This window comes from Acomys russatus, chromosome 17 (assembly GCF_903995435.1).
Source record: "Acomys russatus chromosome 17, mAcoRus1.1, whole genome shotgun sequence".
NCBI classification, from domain to species: Eukaryota; Metazoa; Chordata; class Mammalia; order Rodentia; family Muridae; genus Acomys; species Acomys russatus.
Window position 1 is genome coordinate 5,674,149 of NC_067153.1, and position 23,328 is coordinate 5,697,476.

The 23,328-nt window shown below is 47.6% G+C and overlaps 1 protein-coding gene across 1 annotated transcript in view; it reads left to right on the top strand.

Annotated features, from left to right (window-relative positions):
- Positions 1–7,982: 7,982 nt before the first annotated feature.
- Positions 7,983–23,328, top strand: part of Atp6v1c1 (ATPase H+ transporting V1 subunit C1) — a 47,159-nt gene continuing 31,813 nt past the window's right edge. The window contains exon 1 of the mRNA XM_051159493.1: positions 7,983–8,192. The gene's annotated coding sequence lies outside the window, so the exon portion shown is untranslated. The remainder of the gene's footprint in view (positions 8,193–23,328) is intronic.

A 23,328-nucleotide genomic window follows, 5' to 3' on the forward strand; every position in this document is an offset into this window, starting at 1 on the left:
CTCGGGAGGCAGAGGCAAGCGGATCGCTGTGAGTTCGAGGCCAGCCTGGTCTACAAAGTGAGTCCAGGATGGCCAAGGCTACACAGAAAAACCCTGTCTCAAAAAACAAAACAAAACAAAACAAAAAAAAAAACCTGACAATGGAGCTGGGTAGTGGTGGCACATGCCTTTAATCTCAGCACTTGGGAGGCAGAGGCAGGTGGATCTCTGTGAGTTTGAGGCCAGCCTGGTCTACAAAGTGAGTCCAGGACAGCCAAGGCTACACAGAGAAACCCTGTCTCGAAAAACAAAACAAAACAAACAAATAAACCAACAACAACAAAAAATGACAATGGCCCTGCCTTTACTAGCTCCCAGTTAAAAACCTTCTGCTTACCACTCGGGGATTCCCCAAAGCACTCAGGGCCAAGGAATAATAAAAAGAACACCATAAACCCTAACTTTAAAAAAAATAAAAACAAACAAACAAACAAAAAAACCCAAAAAACCAAAAAACAAAAACCCCAACCACCTACGCCCAACAAACAGTTAATGATGGCTCTGACAATGCTAAATATATGTAACATTTACAAGAGCTCCAAGTACCCTCATGTCTCCCTCCATTGGCACACACCAAGAATAGTGCCTCCTCTCCTAGTACCATGGGGAGATCCCTTTAGATGAGACTTGGAAGGGACCAAACTGCCTCCTTACAACCGGAAGGGGTTTTGTTTGTGTCTTCCCACAGAACCAGCCTCTAGGCCTGTTTGGGTCCCTGCTAGAATGATCTGACACAACACCCCCAACCAAGAAGATGGCTCATCTCTTGCTGATGGGTCAGAGAAGATGAAAGAGGTGAAGGAGACACGACCTCTGACGGAACAACAAGATCTCTCGGAAGGACATTCATGACCTGGTGGCTGCTGCCCAGGCCATTGGCCCTCTATAAATGTCTCTTTCCTCTATTCTTATGGCTGTTTTCATAATTCTTCATTGTAACCCTGCTACTGCCCAGCCTCTCCCTAGCCCTCGTGGCACCCAGCACTGGAGAGTCTGTGCTAGGGAGACTTACGATGAGCACAACAAAATCACAGGAACTTAAGACTACCCACTGGAAAGATGTCAGATGAAGATTGAGACCCCCCCACACCCCCGATTCTATCTCTACTGTCCCCAGCCCCTTCCTCTGTTTCCCCATGCTCACCAAGCTTAACACTCATGCTTAGCTGTCCATCAGCAATGCCTGGAACAGACGTTGGTGCGTGGGAGTCATGGGTAAGCTCTACTCCCATAGCTGTGCCAAACAACCTGTAGCCAAGCTACGTATCTCTTGCCAGCTTGGCCCTGCCTCCAAATCCATCTTTACCCACCTTAGCATTCTTCAACAGGAAAATCAAACTCGGAAGGAGCTCCAGGCCACCCACTCCTCAGTACAATACATCCAATATGCAGCTGACCTCCTCCCCTTGACCACCGTCCTCAGCTCCTCCCAATGCTTTTTCCATGAATCTCTTTCCTGGCCGCACACAGAAGTTACAAGACACCCCTGTCTTCAGTCTACTCCTCCTCTTTTGCCTTTGAGGGCCCTCCTCAAGATCCCATCCTATATGTCTTCATAACATCTCTGTCACCAAGCCCATACGCACTGCCCATCCCCCACCCCCGCCCCTGCTCTTCTCTGGTGTGAAACACTACCAGTTGCTGAGTTAACCCCCCTTACAAGGTTTCTGCACCCCATGATGATTGTTCCTCAGCCAGGTTCATTTCTTTCCTTTCTTTCTTTTTTTCTTTTGCTGATCCTTTTTTTTTTTTTTTTGCCAGGTTCATTTCTAAGAGACTGAAGAACTTGGTTGCTTTCCAGCTGAGAGGGGGGGAGAGAGAGAGAGACAGAGAGACAGAGACAGAGACGGAGAGACACAGAGAGACAGAGACAGAGAGACAGAGAGAGACAGAGACACACAGAGAGACAGAGAGAGACAGAGACACAGAGAGAGACAGAGACACAGAGAGAGAGAGACAGAGACAGAGAGAGACAGACAGAGACAGACACACACACACACACACACACACACACACACACACACAGAGAGAGAGAGAGAGAGAGAGAGAGAGAGAGAGAGAGAGAGAGAGAGCGCCATGGGAGCAGCTGGAGCAATATCTGGCCAGTGACTTCAGGACAAACTTGACCAGGCAGTGGCTTCTACCATGGACAGTCTGCAGCCCCTTCAGTGACAGATCACCTCCCTGGGGTGGGGTGGAGTGGGGGTGGGGGACACTTGAATTCTGTTGAGGGAGGAATGTTGCTTCTATGTCAATGAACTTGGGCTGGTGGAACAAGAAGTGCAAAGGCTCAAAGATCTCCGACAAGAAGCCAGGAGCGGTGGCGCGCACGCCTGTAATCCCAGCACTCGGGAGGCAGAGGCAGGCAGAGCTCTGTGACTTCGAGGCCAGCTTGGTCTACAAAGTGAGTCCAGGACAGCCAAGGCTACACAGAGAAACTCTGTCTCAAAAAACCAAAAAAACAAAACCAAAACAAACAAACAAACAAAAAAACCTTCAGTGAGATCTCCATGCACCCTATGCTCACCAAACCCTTACACCATGGTAATCCAACCCTCTGGTAGCTTGGTGTCATTGTCACCTTCTTGGCCCCATACTGGCCACTGGAGCCTTGCTCCTTCTGGCACTCTGTCTCATCCAATTCTTAGAACAGCAGGTGAATAGCATTGCCAAAATCCTTGCCAATCAGGTTCTGGTTCAATACCATTCCTAGTGCAGAAGGCAGTGGCTACCATGACACTCTCCTTTGTAAATAAAAAAAAAAAAAAAAAAAAAGAGTTGTGGGGTGTGTGGACCATGCCGCCAGAGGAATTGGCATAAAACTGGCAAGGTGGTCTATGTTCAAACCCCAGAAATCTCAAACTCTAGATACAAAATCTCATCCTGAGACTGCAGGAGCAGGACAGTTCCCTCCCTGTTTTCCGTGCCTGCCTTGGAGCACTTAAAATCTGACCCCCTCCCCCAACCAGGTCATTGCTGGCAGTCAGCCACATATCAGACACCTGCATGTAAATAGGGCATCACCGCATGCCACCCTCAAGCAATAGGAGATAGTCACCCCAGAGCCCCCTACCACTGCCCAAGGTTTCTGAAGCACCATCCGGTCCACCGAAGATCATCTGAGACTGGCTGTTTCTATGGAGCTGTAACACTTGGGGGGAAAACGGCTTCCCTCTTCTCCTGAAAAATTCATTGCTGGATCCCCAGACTTGCCTGTCCCTCAGGCTCTTGTCTCAACCATCGTAGCCAGTTGGCCGTTGCCACCACAGGAGCTGCTTCTGAAACTTGCTGAGGTAGCGAGCTTCTGCCATTTGTTGGCCATTACCTTCTGGGCTTCTAGCAACTGTTCCGAGCTCCATCCGCCTTGGCCTAGAGTCAGGCAGTGCTTGGATGGTCCAGGGAGAAGTGTCCTCCCTCCGGACTCAGTGCCGGGCAGGAGTGTCCAGGAACCCCGGAAAGGAGCAGAACCACAGTCATACTTAGCTAATGTAATTAAGAGGTAGTGTTAACTTTTTAAATTTTATATTTACTTATTTAGTGTGTGCACGTGTATGCTCATGCATGTGTGCTGTGGAGGTCAAAGGAAAACTTGAGGGAGTCAGTTTTCTCCTTCCACTATGGGCATCTAGGGAGTTGAACTCAGCTCACCATGAGCTTGGTGAGCATCAAACCTTTGTCCCCCTGGGTTTGTCTCACTGACCTGCCTTTAGGTCTTTTTCTGGCTTTTGCCCACACCCCTGCAGCTTGCCTGAAGGCTGCAACACTGCTGTATCGTCACAGGATTTTGAATGCCCATGTTTCCACTGATGTCTGGTACCAGCAATCTCATTCTAAAAGAGCTGACCGTGACGCCCAGGGGGAAACCCATTTCCACCTCCCCGATGAGACACAGAGCCCAGACCAGCACTGGGCAGAATGACAAGAGCCCGTGGCGGAACCCTGTGCTCTGGCTTGCCCTCTATAACTTGCTCGGTTTGCTTTCTTACACGATCCAGAACTGCGTGCCTAAGAGTGGCACTCAGCACAGTGGCTAACTCTCCCACATCAATCATAAATCAAGAAAATACCCCACTAACATGCCCAAGAGGGCCAGGAGAGGGCATTGGAATCCTTGGAACTGGAAGTGGTTTGTCAGCTGTCTGATGGGGACTGTGACCTGATCTCTAGTCCTCTGGAAGAGCAACACACTCTCTTAACCACTGAGCCATCCCTCTAGCCCTTTAAGTAGTTGGTTTTGAGGAAGGACCTTTCAGCAATACTCTCCTGAAGTTCTCTCCTTTCCAGTTAATTTATGAAGTGATCAGTGTCAGCCCAGGACACCCCAAGAACAAGTTCCCAGGACAAAGGAAATTTATCTTTTTTTTTTTTTTTTTTTTAAGATTTATTTATTATGTATACAGTCTTCTGCCTGTTTGTATACGGGAAGGCCAGAAAAGGACACCAAATCTCATTATAGATGGTTGTGAGCCACCATGTGGTTGCTGGGAATTGAACTCATGACCTTTGGAAGAGCAGCCAGTGCTCTTAACCTCTGAGCCATCTTTCCAGCCCCAAAGGAGATTTATTTATGCTGGGACAAAGGGCTGGCAATAAGAAACAAAGATAGAGGTTGAGGGAAAAGAAGAAGGTAACAAGGTGGCAAGATGTGTGTGTGTGTGTGGGTGTTGGCGTTGGTGTTGGTATTGAAGGGGTGTTTGTCCTGGAGGGGAGGAGGAAGGACTGCCTTTGTATAGAGAGGAGACAGATACGGCCCATAAGAACATAGCAGTTTATAAATGTACAAAGGGAAGCACAGAATTAAGATGGGGTGTTTTAAAAAGTGGCTTTTGGTTGTCGGTAGTCAGACTCAGGAGGAGGAAGTGGTCAAGTAAGAGACAGACCTTGGTAGCCTTAGGAATATAATCTAACAGTATTTAGCAAGGCAGAGAGAATGCGGGAGATGGGCAAAGCCTGCCAGTGCCCCACTCGCTCTGCTGGCCTGCCAGTGCCCTGCTTGTTGTCCTGGCCTGCCAATGCCCGGCTCCCTGTGCTGGCCTGCCGGTGCCCCCGCTCGCTGTCCGGGCCTGCCAGTGCCCCCTCCCTGTGCTAGCCTGCCAGTGCTCCCCTTGCTGGCCTGGCCTGCTGGTGCCCCGCCCCCTGTGCTTGCCAAGCTCAGGCTGGCCAGAGTCCCTTCAATTTGTGTTTCCACAAGTCGGAACTCTCCATGAACACCTGCTTTTTCTGTGTCTACCCTGCCTGCCATTTATTCGAGACCTCTCACTCAAACTGCACTTTTCACGTATGTCTTTTTTCTGATTAAGAGCTAAGAGCGGTGAGCAGTAACCGTTCCGCAGGCTGGGTGTTACACTGTCATAAAATCCCTTGCTAAATAACTTAGGCCATTACTTTTGAGCTTAACCTTAAATTTTTAAAACTTAAAATTTCAAGACACAGCTAGAATGCAGCCAAGTTCTTTCCCAGAACGGGACACACAGGGTTCTAGCCTAGTTCCCCATGGAATCTTTGTTCCCGGCTGAGACCTAGTGAGTCAGGACTCCATTTACACGTCTGTGGGCATCTTGGTCTTCTCCACCCCACTCAGTATTGCTCATTAAACTCTGCTTGCAGCCTTCGAGAGCGGTTCCAGGCCACAGTTCCAAACTCTGTCGCATTGCTCTTGCAAGCCAGTTTCAAAGGCTTAAGAAACACATGTTCAGGTTTTTTAGAGTGAGGCTAACCCTCACTCTAATTGCTAACAATTTTGTGTATCTTTTGCCCTTCCCCTCATTGCCCCAAGCTCTTGACAAAAGCAGCTTAAGGAAGGAAGCTGTGGTGCTTTGAAAAAGACAAATGGGCACAGCCTTAGGCATTTGAATACTTGGTCCCTGTTTGGTGGGACTGTTTGGGGGAAGTTTAGGAGGTGTGGCCTTCCTGGAGGAAATGTGTCATTGTGAGGTGGGCACTGAGAGTTCAAAGACTCACGTCACTTCCAGTTTGCTTCCTACTTCCTGCTTCCTGCTTCCTGCTTGTGGTTTGATTTGTGAGCTCTCAGCTGCTCCCATTGCTGCCACACTTCCCTGCTGTAATGGTGACAGAGTGGAAGGCCAAATAAATATTTTCTGCTCTGAGTTGCCTTGCTTCTGTCCTCTGTTTTGGGCAGGGTGGTAAGAGTAACTCTAGCTCTGAAGGCAGGAATCTGAGAGAGCGGGTCACATGGTATTGGTAGTGGAGAAGCTAATGGGGATGAGTGTCAGGGCTTAGCTTTCTCCTTAAAAATATTACTCAACACTTTTTATTACATTTATTTACTTGTGGGTGCTACAGTGTGCATGCCTGTGGAGATCAGAGGCTGTCTTGTGTAGTTGGTTCTTTCCCACTATTTGGGTCTTGGGGATACAACTCAGGCCAATAGCCTTGCTGGTGCAGGGTGTGGTGGCGCATGCCTTTAATCCCAGCACTCTGGAGGCAGAGATAGGTGGATCCCTGTGAGTTCGAGGCCAGCCTGGTCTACACAGCGAGTCCAGGACAGCCAAGGCTAACACAGTGAGACTCTTGTCTCGAAAAAACAAACAAAACAAAACAAAAACATAGCCTTTCTGGCAAATGCCTTTACCTGCTGAACCTTCTCTCTCTAGATTATTATTATTATTTATTATTATTATTATTATTATTTGTTTTTTTCCAAGATATAGGTTTCTCTGTGTAGACTAGGCTGGCCTCGAACACAGAGATCCGCCTGCTTCTGCCCCCCACCCCAGTGCTGGCATTAAAGGCATGGGCCACCACGCCCAGCTCTAGTTATTGTTTTTTAAGATTCATTTTATTTGTAACTGTGTGTACGCATGTTCGTCTCTCCAAGTGGGCACGTGATCACAGGTTCTGGAGGAGGCCAGACGAAGCCATCGGATCCCCTGGGGGTAGCTGGAGTCATCGACACTCGGTGTGGGTGCGGGTAACGGGATTCAGATACTCTACAAGAGCCGTATGTGTTCTTAACCTGGGAGCCATCTCCCCAGGCCTTGAAAACAAAATTCTGTGTTGGCCCCCAGCCCACAGGATGGTGCTGTTCATACACAGCAGTGTCTAAGTTCAACCTGTCAGGAAATTCCCTCAAAAGCACACCCAGAGGCTTGCCTCCTCGGCAATCCTAAAGCCAGTCAAGCTGACAATGAGAATCTATTATTGCACACGCTAGTGAGGACAGGCGGGACTTAGTGTCAGGAGGGACAGTCCTTTGTGCAAACAGCTCCATGAACTCTGGGTCTTCACTTTGCTAAGCTGTAAAGTTAAAAACGATTAAAATAGAAAACACTCCAACCCCCGAGTTTATAAAATTCTGAGATATGTACCACCTAACTTCCCAAGCAATGAGATGTGCATGGTTTGGGAGAACAGCTTGGTATATTCTCCTCTGGAACCCAAGGCTGATGGTTTCCCTGACCAAGCCTCTGTCCTGAAACCTTCCTTGACTTCCTGTATCCATTTTGGTGCCCCTAAACCAGATATGGACGTCCTGACAAGGGATCACCCACTGACTAATCCCCCCCCAAAAAGCAGATCAACAGTGTTCGCTGTGCAATAACTAAACCTGAACGTTTTATGGAACAAGGTGGTACCAGATTGGATGAAAACTGTTACTCCGCTAAAGTGAACTATTAGAAAGATTTCCCCCGAAAACTGGACTGTCAAAACTTGCAGTGGAAAAGTCGCTACAGGAGGTTGGGGGCGTCTGAATCGCAGAAACCTGTGGTGGTCGACTTTAGGGTGAGCGGGGTGGGGGGGGCAAGGGGGAGACGGGGGATGTTGCCAGCTGGCCGGCGAGCCTGTGCAGGTGCACTTAGAGGAGCGGCGGGCCCCGCCCACCCGGAAGTCCGCTCGGGGCTCTTTTTAGCCCCGCCCACCCCGGAGGCCGGGCCGCGTCGGGCTTGCGCGCACAGCTGCGCGCGCGCGTAGGCGGAGCGGCGTGCGCCGCGGTCAGCTGATTGCTCCGGCTGGCACGTGACTTGCTGTGGGCGCAGGGGTCGAGGAAGCCGAGAGGCCAGAGCTTAGGTCCGGGAGGGATGGAGCGCTGAGCGGTTAAACGTCTGCCAGGCTTCCTGCCTCCGCACCTGTCGCCGCTGCCGCCGCCGCCACCGCCGCCACCGCCGCCACCGCCTCCTGCGACACCTTCCCGGGTCAGTGAGCGACAGTCCAGCCCGGAGCCTGGCGCTGCAGTGGCCGCCGGGGAAGGATGGGGGCGGGCGCGGGGGCCTAGACTGTGGCGTCGGAGCTGCAGCCGCCCTGGGCGCCGCTTCTCCGCATCTCGGGGCCTAGGGTTGGTGTCTTTGGAAGAAGGAAGGGGAAGGGTCCCTGGCGGGGAACTCAGTGGCAGAAGGAAGAAGTATAATACACTAGGGCCCTCCTTCTTGGGTGGGAGTCCCAGCGTGCCCTGGTCACTTGTGATAGGGTGGACCGTGCTAGAATGGCGCGGATGGGGATCTGGGCTGGTGTGTGTATGTGCAGTCTCCACTGGGCGTTCTTGTCTGTATATGAGTAGAGGGATTGCCAGTTTTCAGGGCCGAAGAGGTACCTACTGCAGGCAGGGGAGAAGTCATAGAGGACACAGGGTCATTGTAGGCAGTGGACGGAACAGGAATACAGGCAGCAAAAACCATTTCACTAGAATGGGGGGGGGGGTTGTCTAAGCAAAAACCCCTGAAAAGGAACTTGCGGGCAGAGTCTCTTATAAGGCAAATTGAATCACCTATGAGACACAACAGGGAAGCTAGTATTCTTTTCAGAGGAAAAAAAATGTAACGTGGGGGGAGGGAGCGGGGAGGGGAGGGGGAATTGTCTGGTTAGTAATTAGTGCTGCCCTGGGAATGGAGTGATGGGGTGTGGATAGCCCAGCCCTAGAAGTTCACACTGATGATGGTAAAATAAGTCACAGGGGAAAGATGAGGTTATACGGAACTAGTAAAAAAAAGAAAGCGGACAAAAGTATCTTGGAGGAGCTGGAGAGATGGCTCAGTGGTTAAGAGCACTGCCTGCTCTTCTAAAGGACCTGGGTTCAATTCCCAGCACCCACATGGTAGCTTAAAACTGTCTATAACTCAAAGATCTGACACCTTCATACCAATGCACATTAATTAAAAGTAAAACAAAAAAGTATCTTGGAGGAAAGAAAACTTGAATTTAGGTCTTGGCAAGTCACTGGGATTGGAGAGAATCCAGAACTTTCTAGTCGGGGAAAGCCCCATTATTTGAGGGCCAGATGAGAGAGAAGACAATGTTTTAGGGATGCCAAAGGCCAGGTTTGTAGTAGGCTGCACTGTGTGAAAGTGGCAATAGTTTTGAGGTCTAGTGGTACTTGCTCATAGTGCATGCTCGATACTATGGGGGCGCTAAGGCGTGAGAAGCAGACAGGGTCTCTGCTCTCACAGAACTTACAGACAAATATGGAGGAGATAGGCTTTAATGATAGACAGGGGTGTGTGGCAGCACACACATTGAATCCTAGCACTTGGGAGGCTAGGCAGAGCTAAATAGTGAGACTGTGTCTCAAAAAAGAAAAATGTTAATACAAGGCTATATGTGCTCTGAAAGAGCAATAGGGTGGTACAGAGGTGTTCAGGAATATGACCTTTGTGGAAGACTCAGAGAAGGCTTTGCTGAGGGTGTGAGTTGACCTAAGGCCTGAAAAGTGGATTGTGTGAAAAGGGGACGAGCAGGCTGGAGTGAAAAAAAAAAAAAAAATCCAAGCTGAGGGAGCAGAGTTTTCCAAGGCCTGGATATGAGAGGAAGAATACACATTTCTAGAAATTGCAGGGGGCCTGGAGTAAGAAAGGTATGGCAGCAGGGAATGGACAGCAGGCAAAGATGCATACGTGTGGGGACAGCTGGAGTCAGACTGTGCAGGAGGTGAGGACCAGTGAGGGTTATAGGCACTGGAGAGAGTCAGACCGTGGCCTTAGAAGAAAGAGTTTTGTGAAGATAACGAAAGGTGGCAAAAGTCACAGAGACCAGCTCAGGGGGACACAAGTCCTGCAGGCTGCTGAGGGGTTTGGAGGCACCCTCTCCGCACGGAGGGATTCAGGGCGAAGCGAGAGAAAGGTTACAGTCCACTTGCCCTGTCCCGAGGTAGTTACCCCAGAGCTGTGCGGAGACCTGAAGTGCACAGTGGCGGCTGGAGTGTCCTGAAGTCAGTTGGAGGAGACTCTTGCCAAAATGTGTAGTCTTTCTCATTTATCCTTTGTGGTGTCGTCTGTTGCCCCATTTCATCTTTCTTTTGTTCTCCGGGCTCTTTGAAGGACAGTAGCTGAAAACACTATTCATTGTATAGATAGGAACCCGTTTAGACTCTTGGGACTAGAAGCAGAGAAGCCAAACTTCCATTTTTTTTGTTTTGTTTTGTTTTTTGTTTTTTGAGACAGGGTCTCTCTGTGTAGCCTTGGCTGTCCTGAACTCACTTTGTAGACCAGGCTGGCCTCGAACTCACAGGGATCCACCTGCCTCTGCCTCCCGAGTGCTGGGATTAAAGGCGTGAGCCACCATGCCCGGCGAAACTTTCATTTTTTGTTTTTTTGTTTTTTGTTTTTAACCTCAGACGAATTCTTGCTGTTACCTGTGTTGTAAGCATGGCCACGTGTAGAGGGAAGGATAAGGGTTTTGAGGTGTGTGATGCCGTTGGGTCAAAGCTTTTGGTGAAGCTCAGCTAGTTAGGACAGCCTCAGAGATTCTGCAGTTGCAGTTTGCGCTTTAGAAACTGCTTCTGAGGGCTGGAGAGGTGGCTCCGCGGTTAAGAGCACTGACTGCTCTTCCAGAGGTCCTGAGTTCAATTCCCAGCAACCACATGGTGGCTTAAAGCCATCTATACTGAGATCTGATGCCCTCCTCTGTACATGCGGATAAAGCAGTCATACACATAAAATAAATAAATCCCCCCCCCCTTTTTTTTTTTAAGAAACTGCTTCTGGGCCTAGTGTGACACATGCCTTTAATACCAGCACTTGGGAGGCAGAGGTAGGTGAATCTTTGTGAGTTCAAGGCCAGCCTGGTTTACAGAGTGAGTTCCAGGACAGCCAGTGTGGTTGCACATAGAATCCTTGCCTGAAAATAACAATAACAAGAGGAGGAGCAGGGAAAGAAAGAGGTGGGGGGGGGGGGCTGCTTCTATAAGCTGTGTGTGGTACACACTTGTAATTCTAGTACTGGGGAGGTGGAGGCAGGGGAATTCCCTAAGTTTGAGCCAGTCTGGCATATATAATGAGTTGCCGGTCAGCCAGGGCTGCGTAGCAAAACTCTGGAGAACCGCAGAAGTGCGTTTCTGTGAGTGTGGTGTGGGCTTCTGTGTGCTGGGGAGCTGCAGCGTGAGCTGAAGGCGTCAGTCACAGCCCTTTGGCGACAAGTGAGCCACAGTTGTGCTGAAGTTGGAGCCTCGGGTTTTCGGCTCAGAACTACAGGATCCTTTTCCCTTCTGGTTGCTTTGTAGCTACCAGATTAGATCTCAGGAAATAGTCCTCTGCATCCTGAATGTTGAGAGCAAGGTGGCTGCTGTAACTGCATTTAAAGCAGCAGGGCTTTATTTTACTTTATTATGACAGGGTCACTAGGACTCCCTGGCTGTCCTGGAACTCATTGTGTAGACCAGGCTGGCTTTGAGGCTGGCTTTGAACTCAGAGATCTGCCTGCCTTTGCACCTTGAGTCCTGGCACGTGTGGTGAATGTATTTGTGTGCCTGTTCATACTTTTTTTTTTTTTTTTTGAGACAACAGGGTTTCTTTGTATAGTCCTGGCTGACCTGGAACTCGCTCTATAGGCCAAGCTGGCCTACACTGCCTAGCGTGTCTATAAATCTCAGCATCCTCGTTTATGTTAGTTGAGTTTTGTTGTTTTTAACCTAAAACTTGTGGGCTTCAGAAACTGGATTCTGTGATTCTTGCCGCTTGTGGAGTAATGTCCATTGGTCAAGAGCAAGACTGCAGGACTAGCCACAGTGGACCTGGCAAAGGGCCTCCGCCGTCCACATGTCCCTTAGACTAGCACGCCACACTGAACCTGGCAAAGGCCTCCACGTCCACACGTTCTTACGCCTCCTGCAGCCCAGGCTGGCCTAGGGCTACCCGGTCTTCTCTCCCGCCTCCCAGTGCTGGGACACAGGTGTAAGCCTCTCCCCTTCTTTTGTACTTGATTTTGCTTAGGCATAGCAACAGTTTTGACTCAGTGCCTTTTATAGTTTATCTTTGTACAGATTGTAATCTGTCTGTGGGTGCATTGTTGTCACTGTTTGGATGTGGAGCTATATTTCATTTTAGCTGCAAATACTTGCATTTGATTCCATTTCATCAATTTTTTTTTTTTCCCCCTCTTGAGACAGGGTCCCTAGCTGTCATGAAATTTCATTTTGTAGACCAGGCTGGCTTCAAACTCTCAGAGATCTGCCTGCCTTTGCCTCTGAGAGCTGGAACTAAAGGTTTGCAGCACCATGCCTTGCTATCATCAATATTTTTAAGTCAGCATTAGTGTGATGTTCTTGGAAAGAGCTGAGGCCTTAAACCAAGGTGGTCTGAGATTTTTTTTTCTTTTTGTTTTGAGGTAAGGTCACACATGGCCAAGGGCAGCCCTGAAGTCCTGATCCCCCTGCCTCTGCCTCTCGAGTATCAGTGTTGCAGACATGCATCGCTGGGCTCATCTTTCACCGTCGATCCGGATTAGTATTCAGCATTCTCCAGTGGGAATGGATTTGTAACAATATTCTGTTGTGCACATGTGCCATACATTTATCAGGTGACGAACTGAGTCAAGTAGTCAGTGGAGGAGAGGTGCTGATGTTACAGAAGATGTTCATTAGCTGTGGATCTAAAGTGAAAAACATGTGCATTTGATCGTAGAACGTTGGGTTGGTGCAAAACTGGCATTCTTTTTTTTGGTTTTTCGAGACAGGGTTTCCCTGTGTAGCCTCGGTTGTCCTAGACTCACTTTGTAGACCAGGCTGGCCTTGAACTCACAGCGATCCGCCTGCCTCTGCCTCCCGAGTGCTGGGATTAAAGGCGTGCGCCACCACACCCGATTTAAAACTGGCATTCTTTAGAAAGAGGCTGACGCCGGTTGTAATGCAGTCCTTTAATCTCAGCTCTTGGGAGGCAAAGGGACTAAAGTGTCTGAAACATGTAGGGGAGGGGGAGGAGGCAGGCATTTCCTAAGCGCTTAAAGCAGATTGAATGAATAGGAAGTTATTTATAAGCTTATAAGCTAAGTGGTATATTAACTTCTAAAAATAAGTTATTTATGTGTATGAATGTTTTGTCTGCATGTATGGTTTTGATTTTTGGTTTTTTGAGACAGGGTGTCTCTGTCTAGCCTTGGCTGTCCTGGAACTCTCTTTGTAGACCAGGCTGGCCTCAAACTCACAGAGATCCACCTGCCGTTACCTCCCAAGTGCACCACCATGCCCAAATGTTTTATATACCACATTTGCCTGGTGCCTGTGGAAGCCAGAAAAGGGTATTGGAGCCCCCTGGAACGGGAGTTACTGGTGGTTGTGAGCCACCAGGCGAGTGTTAGGAACTGAACCTGGTTCTGCAAAAGCAGGAAGTGCTCTTACTGCTGACACAGCCCCTGTCCTGTTAACTTCACCATTCAGCTTGGACTAGTTCAGTGCTTCTGAGCCGTATGCTTGTGGCGTTTTAGGCAGGCCTGTCCCATAGTTAGACTCACCCACCAAGTTCTGAATAGAAATCCTCACACTGGGACAACTGGATTTCTCAAGGAGACAGGCAAGCGTGTGTTATCAATACATACTTGGGCAAATACTCAGTGTTGAAGACACGGAAAATAAGAGTGATACTTCTTTGAATTCAGTTTTTGTTTAATGGATCTTAACTATTAACTGCAAAAAGTATGTATTAATATTTCTAATTAATTGTATGAAAAACTTAAATAGGTTTCTGCCAGGCCCAGAAAGTGTAGTTAATAGCTATGTTATCGGACATATTTATATCTTCATTAACTGTGCTCTGCTCTAAAGGAATTTAGCACCAAATTGTTTAGCAGATTGAAGTACTTTTCTTTTTTTTTAAGATTTATTTTATTATTTATACAGTATTCTGTCCACATGTGTGCCTGCCCACCACAAGAAGGTACCAGATCTCATTACAGGTGGTTGTAAGCCACCATGTGGTTGCTGGGAATTGAACTCGGGACCTTTGGAAGAGCAGATGTTGCTCTTAACCTCTGAGCCATCTCTCCAGCCTCTGAAGTGCTTTTTATTACTCATGATTCAATATGTGTTGTCCTTGGAGCAGTAAAAGACTCAGATGAAGCCAGGCGTGGTGGCACATGCCTTTAATCCCAGCACTTTACAGCTTAGCCATATCCCTAGCCACGCTTTTAAGCCTTTAACTTGAATTTCAGACTCGAATGTGTTCTATCGGAGAGATCCTCTTACATCAGAGTGCATTGTGATCCAGTCAGGATTGTAAAGGACCATCTCCAAAGAAAGTTGGCATTACAGCTGGGCGCAGGGGGTTATGAGGTTTTTGTGGAGGTCAGAAGACAACTTGGAGGAGTCGCTTCTCCTCTCTCTGCTTCTCATCTATATATGACATGCTGGGATTACAGTTGTGTGCCACCCAAGCTGTCTTTTTACTTAGGTTCTGGGATAGAACTTGGATCACCAAGCTGTACAGTGAGGGCTCTTACCCACTGAGCCATCTCCTTGGCCCTACGATTTTTGTTTTGTGAACTAGGGTTTCACACTGTCTGGTGCTCCCTGTAAAGTCCAAGCTAGCTTCACACTCTACCTTCTGCCTCCTAGATGCCGAGACTCCAAAGGCAAGCCACCTTCCCAGGCTGAGAGAGTTCTAGCTTATGGCTCTCAGTGACAGACATACTGCAGATGTTGGCCAGTATGCCAATTCAAGTATAATAGCTTTACCAGACATTACTAGGTACTTTCCAATATTATAGTTTGTATAGCGATGTGCTTTTATTCTTTCTTTTTTTTTTCTTCTTTTTTTAATTTTATGACACAGGGTTTCTCTGTGTAGCCTTGGCTGTCTTAGACTCATGTTGTAGACCTGGCTGGCCTCGAACTCAGAGATCCACCTGCCTCTGCCTCCCAAGTGCTGGGATTAAAGGTGTGTGCCACCACCACCCGCCTCTTTTTTCTTTTTGTAAAGATTTATTTAATGTATGCGAGTGCTGTATCTGCGTGTTCACCTGCAGGCCAGAAGAGGCATCAGATCACATTATAGATGGTTGTGAGCCACCATGTGGTTGCTGGGAATTGAACTCAGGACCCCTGGAAGAGCAGCCAGTGCTCTTAACTGCTGAGCCATCTCTCCAGCCCTGTTCTTCTTGAAAGAGTCTTATGTAACCTAGGCTGGCCTCATCTAGAACTGTAAACCAAGGATGGCTTGAACTTTGGATCTTCCAGCCCTTATCTCCCAAGCACTAGGAATACAGGTAAGTACCCCTACCCACAGTTTACGTGGTGTTGGGGATAGAACGCAAGGCTTCAGGCTTCCTGGGTGAGCACCATGCCAACAAAGCTATCTTCCCCAGCTCCAAGGAGTGGGTTTTGAGTACATTGGAGACGTTAGTGCACTTGGTAGCTACAGTACCATTTGCTTCTTCCCACGTGTTTGATAGGCACCTGCATGAAAGCAGGCTCTCTTTAGAAATCTATTTCTTGACAACTGGGGTGACCGATACAGCCATTTATGAACTAAGCTGATTAATGATTATTTTCTTTCATTTAAATATACTGAAGATACTTTAATAAATATTGTTTCACTTAAAAATAAAACTTGAAGCTGTGGCGCATGCCTGTAATACCAGCACTTGGAAAGGCAGAAGCAGGTGGACCTCTGTGAGTTCAAGGCCAGCCTGGTCTACAAAGTGAGTTCAGGATAGCCCTGGCTACACAGAGATACCCTATCTTGAAAAAACCAAACAACAACAACAAAAAAAAACAAAAGGGAAAAAAAATAACTTGAAAAAATTAAGATGTATTTATTGATGATCTATGGTCTGACAATTCTAAGATCTCATATGAATCCTGGAAATAGTGAAACTAAAGTTCTTCCTTTAGTTGCTAGAAACAAACAAACTAGGAGTAGGCCCCTCCCACAGCCATAACTGAGATGCTTCCGCTGTGAAGGGTGACATTTATCTGTATAGTACTAATGATGTTGTGGTGGCAAGATGTGACAGCTTTAAAACAAGTGGCTTGTGATAACTGTCTCATCTCGGTCACCTCTGTAAAGGTGGGAGTGCTATTTGGAGGGCTGCCCACTGTCACCTCAGCACACTTTTTTCTGTGCCTGATGGAATAAGCTGCTGTAGCAAGCTTGGTTGTCTTTAGTGTCCAAGGACTTCCTTCAGCATCTCCCCTCTTTCCTGATGATGTCAAAATCAAAGATGCCTCAGTGTTCTCTATCAAGTGGCCGAGGGTCTCCATGTAGCTACACACATGCCCCGTGCACTCTAAACCATCTCAGTGTTGACCTGAGGCGACGAGCATGTGTGTGAATAGTTGTTCTGCTTTAGGGAAGAATGAGAAGGAAAGAATCTACACAGATTCACCACCGCCACATATGTCCTCACAGTAGTGCCTGACTTTTAAAGATGTGTATTTAGTGTGTATGTGTGCCTGTGTGTGCATGTGCCACAGTGCTCTTGTGTAGGTCATCATACAACTTAAATGTGTGGGTTCAGTCCTCTCCACCATGTAGGTCCTGGGAGTTGGGTTCAGGCTTGGTGTCAGGTGCCCTCCCCACTGAGACGTGTCACGGCTCCTCCAGATGTGAGTCCTTGGACCTGGAAGGCGGATGGTAATTTCAAGGGCCAAAAAGGACGTCATTGTGCATCTAGACCATTTTCCAGCCTTAGTTCACATGGATTCAGTTACTTTAGAGATGAGTGCGTTGCAGAGTAAAGTGGCCTGCCTGCCTGCCTGCCTGCCTGCCTGCCTGCCTTTTAAGACAAGGTCTTACTGTGTATCCTTCTGGCTGCCCTGGGCCTTGTGATTGTCTTTCAGGCTGCCCTCAAACTTGCTGCCTCTGTTTGCCAAGTGCTGGGACTATAGGTCCATGCACCGCAACTGGACTACAGTGTTGGTTTCTTGAAAGCACTCAGCTCAGGGCTGGGGTACTTCCTGGGTGCTGTCCTGTGTTTTGTAGTTGCTCCTGATGGAGCTTTATCTTCTACTGCATTCACTGAAGCAGCGCTAGCCGATCTGTGCATTTAAATCAGTGTGGTAGAATAATTCTATCCTTCAAATTGCCATAGGTAAGAGATGTAATTAAACACAGATAATTAAACAGTATCAGAGCTTTGGACCCAGGCTTTCCTTTGCATTTGCTTTGTGCCTGTGTGCTGCTAATGCATTGTATTGAGGTGGTTCTCCTGTCTTGGCCCCTGCACGGGCCTGCCCCTCATACTGTGTCTCTTTACCTACATACATTTGCCTGCCTTTTTGTAGATCTCTGTGGCCATCTTTGGAAGTTCCTTGATGACAGGACTACATTACATTTGTTTTGCTTCCCAGAGGCAACCATAGTTCTAGGGACTTGAGATGAATAAGATCTTAAATTGAAAAAAATTACTAGTTAATAAGACACTAGACGTAAGATCCCTGTCTGCCTTAGTGCCGTTAGAGTGTTTACTTGGGCCCAGTGGACATGGATTGAGACAGATGTGCTTGGGTGGATGTTGACGCATTTGGTGGGTAGATGGCTTGGTCGAGAAAATGGCTTGGATGGGTTTATAGTCAGAGAGTACTTTGTGCAGTGTGGACTGAGTAGAGGCAGACTGGGAAAGGGAACTAAGGGCAGGCTTGAGGTTAAGGTGGAAAAGGAGGATACAGGAAGGCTGTCAGGATAAGGCAGGAAAAAATGCAGCTAAGCATGATGGGCAGATTCAAATTTCATTCCAAGTGGGTGCCAGAACTCGGTGCATGTGTGTAATGAGTTACTCAGCTTTCTGTTACCTGGAGAGAAAACAGTGTGGGCACAAAGCTGTCTGTAGCTTGTACATACGACGTGCAAAGTGGTTTATATTCTGTCCCTGTTAAATTCATCTATCCCCCCCCCCCCCCAGTGCACACACACACATTCAAGACAGGCACTCACTGTGTTGCCCAGGCCTGAGTTCTAGATCCTTCTGCTTCAGCTTCTCTAGTGCTGAGATTATAGGCATGTACCATCACACCTGATACGCATGACTATGCACGCACTCGTGCATGCACACACGCACACACAAACCTATTATATTTATTTATTTTTATTTTATGCGCATTGGTGATTTTGCTTTTGTTTTTTGGGAGACAGGGTTTCTCTGTGTGTATTGCTGGCAATCCTGGAACTCACTTTGTAGACCAGGCTGGCCTCAAATTTACAGAGATCCACCTGCCTCTGCCTCCTGAAGTGCTGGCATTAAAGGCCTGTGCTGTCACAGCCTAGCTAAAACTTTTTACTTTTCTTTTGGAGACACCGTTTATCTTTGTAGCTCTGACTGTCCTGGAACTCACTATTTAAACCAGCAGGCTTCAAACTGAGTCATCTGCCTGCCTCTGCTTCCCAAGTGCTGGGATTAAAGGTGTGCGCCACTATGCCCAGCTTTCTTTTATTACATAATTTTCTATCTCTTATAGCATTAAACTCACTCTGTCATCATGGGAATACCTTTTTTTTTTTTTTTTTTTGATACAGTGGTTCTGACATCTGATAATCTGATTTGTTTGTAGGATTTTTTAAAATTAATTTTTAAATTATTTACTTTAGTTTATTATTACTGTGTTCATGATGTGTGTGTTGAATGCATGTATGCCATGGTGTGCATGTGAGCAAGAGTTGACTCCCCTTCCACAGGGAGATAGAACTCAGCAGCTACCATCTGTCTCACTGGTCCCCTCCTTCCCTTTTATGTGCAGTGATGAGCAGAACTGAGATTAGCTTCCATGACGTTATGCGGTCCTTGCGGTGCTTGTGCTTCCTGGAGCTGGTTAGAGTCTCCTTGAGTTGTGACTCACATTGGGATGAAGCTGCTGTAGGCCAGCTTTGATCTCGTGCGGCACATGCAGCTGTTGTAATACTAGCCTAATGTAGCTGTGCCTTTCCTGTTGCATTATCTCCAGGGGTGGAGTCCTGACTCTCTCTCTCCATCCTCCTTCTTCCCTTTACCTCTGCGCCGGTGCGTGCTTCCCACAGGGCATTTGTGAGGCCGGAGGACAGCTTTGTGGAGTCTGTTTCCTCCCTTCCACCTTTACATTGGTTCTGGGGATCTAGTGTCTTTACTGCTGGGCCATTTGCCAGGCTCTCAGTTTTCTTTGTTGTGATGCTGTTTAGTTTGAACTTTTCAACTTCTTCAACTGTTGTGACAGGGGCATGTTTCTGGTCTTTAAAGGTAAAGACAGCTGGTAGGCTGGGAATGTAGCTGGTGCTAGAGTGCATGGCTAGCACATGTGAGGCCCTAAGTGTGATCTGCACACACACACACACACTCTCTCTCTCTCTCTCTCTCTCTCTCTCTCTCTCTCTCTCTCACACACACACACACACACACACACACACACACACACACACACACACACAGAGCAGAGCCAGATTGGGTGGTCCACACCTTATTCCCAGCTACCTGGGAAGCTGAGGTGGAGCGTCTGCTTGAGCCCAGGCATTTTACATTTTAAGATCCGTATGGGAAGTATAGGGAGACCTGGCGGTGGGAGTGGGAGGTGTAAATAGTAACAGTGTGTGCTTAGATACAGTCTGTCTAAAGCATCACTATGTGAGATATTAAGAGTTTGAAATCAGTTTTGCTATGTAGCTGTCTTGGTTAGGTTTCTGTTACTGTGATAAACTGACCAAAACAACTTGGCGAGGAAAGGGTATAGGCTGCAGTCCTGAGAAGCAAGCCAGGGCAGGAACTACAGATGAAGGAATGGAGGAGTGCTGCGTGCAGCCTTGTTCCTCAGGGCTTGCTCATGCTGCTTTGCTGGTGTTGTTGTTTTCAATATTTTTTAAGTATTCTGTGTTCTGTCTTCATGCACACCAGAAGAGGGATTCACATTCTGTTACAGATGGTTGTGAGCCACCATGTGGTTGCTAGGAATTGAACTTAGGACCTCTGGAAGAGCAGCCAGTGCTAAGCCATCTCTCCAGCTCCCTCACGCTGCTTTTTAAACACAACCCAGGACCATCAGCCCCATGGAGGCACTTTGCCATTAATCAAGACACTGTTCCTCCAACTTGAAGGCGGTATTTTTCTCTACTGAGGCTTCCTTCCTCTTCCCAAATGGCCCTAGCTTTGTGTCAGGTTGACAAAAATCTGATCAGTACTGTAGCCAGGCTGGCCTTGAACTTTTGGAATTATAGGCATGTGCCATCATGCCTGGCTTTAGATTATTCTGGTCAATGATGACAAGTTGTTATAACTTCATTAGCTCCTTTGAATGAACTTATAGTTTGCTAATCAAGACAGCTTGTCAATAATGTACAAATAATGCAATAAAAATTAGCATCTTTCCCATTATTATCAAAATAATCCATGTTGGTATTGCTTCATTTTTTTCTGCCTATCTTAGGACATTTCTGGTGCTCATTGTCTTTTATCCTATTTCTTTTTTAAATTTTAAGCTAAATGTAAAACACAAGACTGAGAAAGGAGGGAGGCTTAAGAATATGGCTGAATTTCCACACAGAAATAAATATATTAGATAATATACCAAAGGTTGTGACTAATGTGTACAGCAAAACCAGAGACCGGCTTCTGGCTAAAATGGGCTCACTTTCCCACCACAGACAACTAGAAGTATAGTCAAGCTAGAGGGAGGACCTGCTTCTAGGCCGTGGGTAACAGGCAGTGCTGGAGCCAGAGAGGGACAGAGCGAGCTCTGTGATCCTTCCGGCTCTCTCCGTTGCTGCAGATACAAGTTGCTCTAGCTGAGGTTAGGCTAGGGGAGGCTTATCTACTTAAATCCTGTGTTGACAGAGAGAGATAGCAGCAGCCTCTGTCTGGCCTTTGTTTTGTTTTGTTTTGTTTTTTTGAGACAGGGTTTCTCTGTGTAGCCTTGGCTGTCCTGGACTCACTTTGTAGACTAGGCTGGCCTTGAACTCACGGTGATCCGCCTGCCTCTGCCTCCTGAATGCTGGGCCACCATGTCCGACCTCTCTGTAGGGTTCTTAATGGGAGACTAAGCAAAGAATGAGCAGACAGCTGTAACCTGAAAAATTGCCAGCGCAGTAGCAACAACCCCCCCCCCCCGCCCCTGTTCCCTATCCCCCACCCCGCCCCTGTTCCCTATCCCCCCACACCGCCCCTGTTCCCTATTCCCCACCCCGTCCCCAACCCCCTCTTCTCCTCCTCTGTCTTTTCTTGAATCCAGACCTGAGAGATTTCTGGGTAAGTGGTTGGTCCCTGAGCTATGTTCCTGTTCCAGTAAAATGCCCTTAAAAGGAAAACAAATTCCAGAAAAAAAGTGCCTCAAGAACGAAGCATAACGTTGTCTTTAAAAAAAAAAAAGGCTGGGCTTGGTGGTACATGCCTTTGATTTCAGCAGTTGGGAAAGCTGGTGTCTGAATTTGAAGCCAGTTTGGTCTACATAACAAGCTCCAGCTAGGGTTATATAGTAAGATCCTATCTCCAACATTAAAAAAATTATATGATGTGTATGTGTTCACACATGCGTGCATGAGCATGTGTGGAAGTCAGAACAGCTTGCATGAGACAGCCCTCCATCCGCCATGTGGGTCCTAAAGGATAGAACTTGGTTGTCAAGATTGATGTTACGTGATTTCACCCACTGAGCCATCTGTTCAGCCCTCCAACAGTCTCAAAAGGAAGATAAAATACAGTAATCAATAGTGTAACATGATGAATTAGAAATATGATCAGTGATTTAATAGAAAGCATCATAAAGAGCAAGTAAGTAGAAAAATGTTAAAGATGGAACTTGAAGCTGGAAAGTGTATCTGCAGTAAAAATGTAACTGCATGAGAAGACGGGCAGACGAGATAGAGACCAGCGAGAAGTCAGGAAGAGCAGGGAAATCCTGGGTTCACTTCCCAGCGCTGACATGGAGTCCACACAGCCATCCGTAACTGGTTCAGGGCATCATCTGAGGGCGTGTGCACACACATGCACACAAACATGCGCACACACAGGCGCGCACACGCAGGCACTCACACACAGTAAGTCTCTAAAAAAAGAAGGTAACGCCAGTGAAGTAGAAGACAGAGTGAGACGAGTGTGCCAAGAACAGCTGAGAGCAGTGTGCAGAGTTGAGGGGCTGGGGCTCAGGGTCAGGGCTCTAACAGGACTTCGTCTCAGAGGAAAGGGAACAGACACAAGTTTGAAGGAAACAGCAGCTAAAAAATTTCTAAGGTAGATGAAAACTACATGTAGGGTCAGGGAGTTAAATTCTAAACAGGGTGATATTTGGATTTGTGGCAACCAAGTCTTTATGTGGCACAGCAAAAGAGAAAAAAAAAAATAAAGCCAATAGATTGGACATTGGCACAATTGGACATATCTTTTCAAAGCCTCCATTAAGAAAACAAGGATTAGTGATCGGCAAGATGGCTGAGTGGGTAACGGTGTCTGACAGCACATGGTGGGGAGAGCTGGAACTAGTTGTCCGCTGACCACCAAGCACATAAGTGCACACACAGCTACACAATATAAGCATACTTAGAAAAATAAGGTCAGCCGAGGGGCTTGTGTCTGAAATCCTAGTTCTTAGAAAGGAAGGGGGCATCAAGACGAGCAGTTCAAGGCCAGTCTGAGCCACATGAAACCCTGTCTCCACACCACTCCCCTCCTAAACCTAAAAAAATAAATGTGTGTGTGCGTGTGTGCGCGCGTCTGTCACACATATGTATGACACCACAACTGGAAGGGGCACTGCTCATCAGGGAGGAAGAAGCCTGAAGAGGACACAGGAATGTGTTTTTATTGTGGAATTTAGATTCAATTTGCATACACTCAGATATGAGTGTGATTTGAAAACAAGAGGGACTGCAGGAAGGAGGCCAGCAATGGGGAGACACAGGGTAGTGTACAGTGTGAGGGAGGACAACAATGGGGAGACACAGGGTAGTGTACAGTGTGAGGGAGGACAACAATGGGGAGACACAGGGTAGTGTACAGTGTGAGGGAGGACAACAATGGGGAGACGCAGGGTAGTGTACAGTGTGAGGGAGGACAACAATGGGGGAGACACAGGGTAGTGTACAGTGTGAGGGAGGACAACAATGGGGAGACACAGGGTAGTGTACAGTTGATGGGAGGACAACAATGGGGAGACGCAGGGTAGTGTACAGGGTGAGGGAG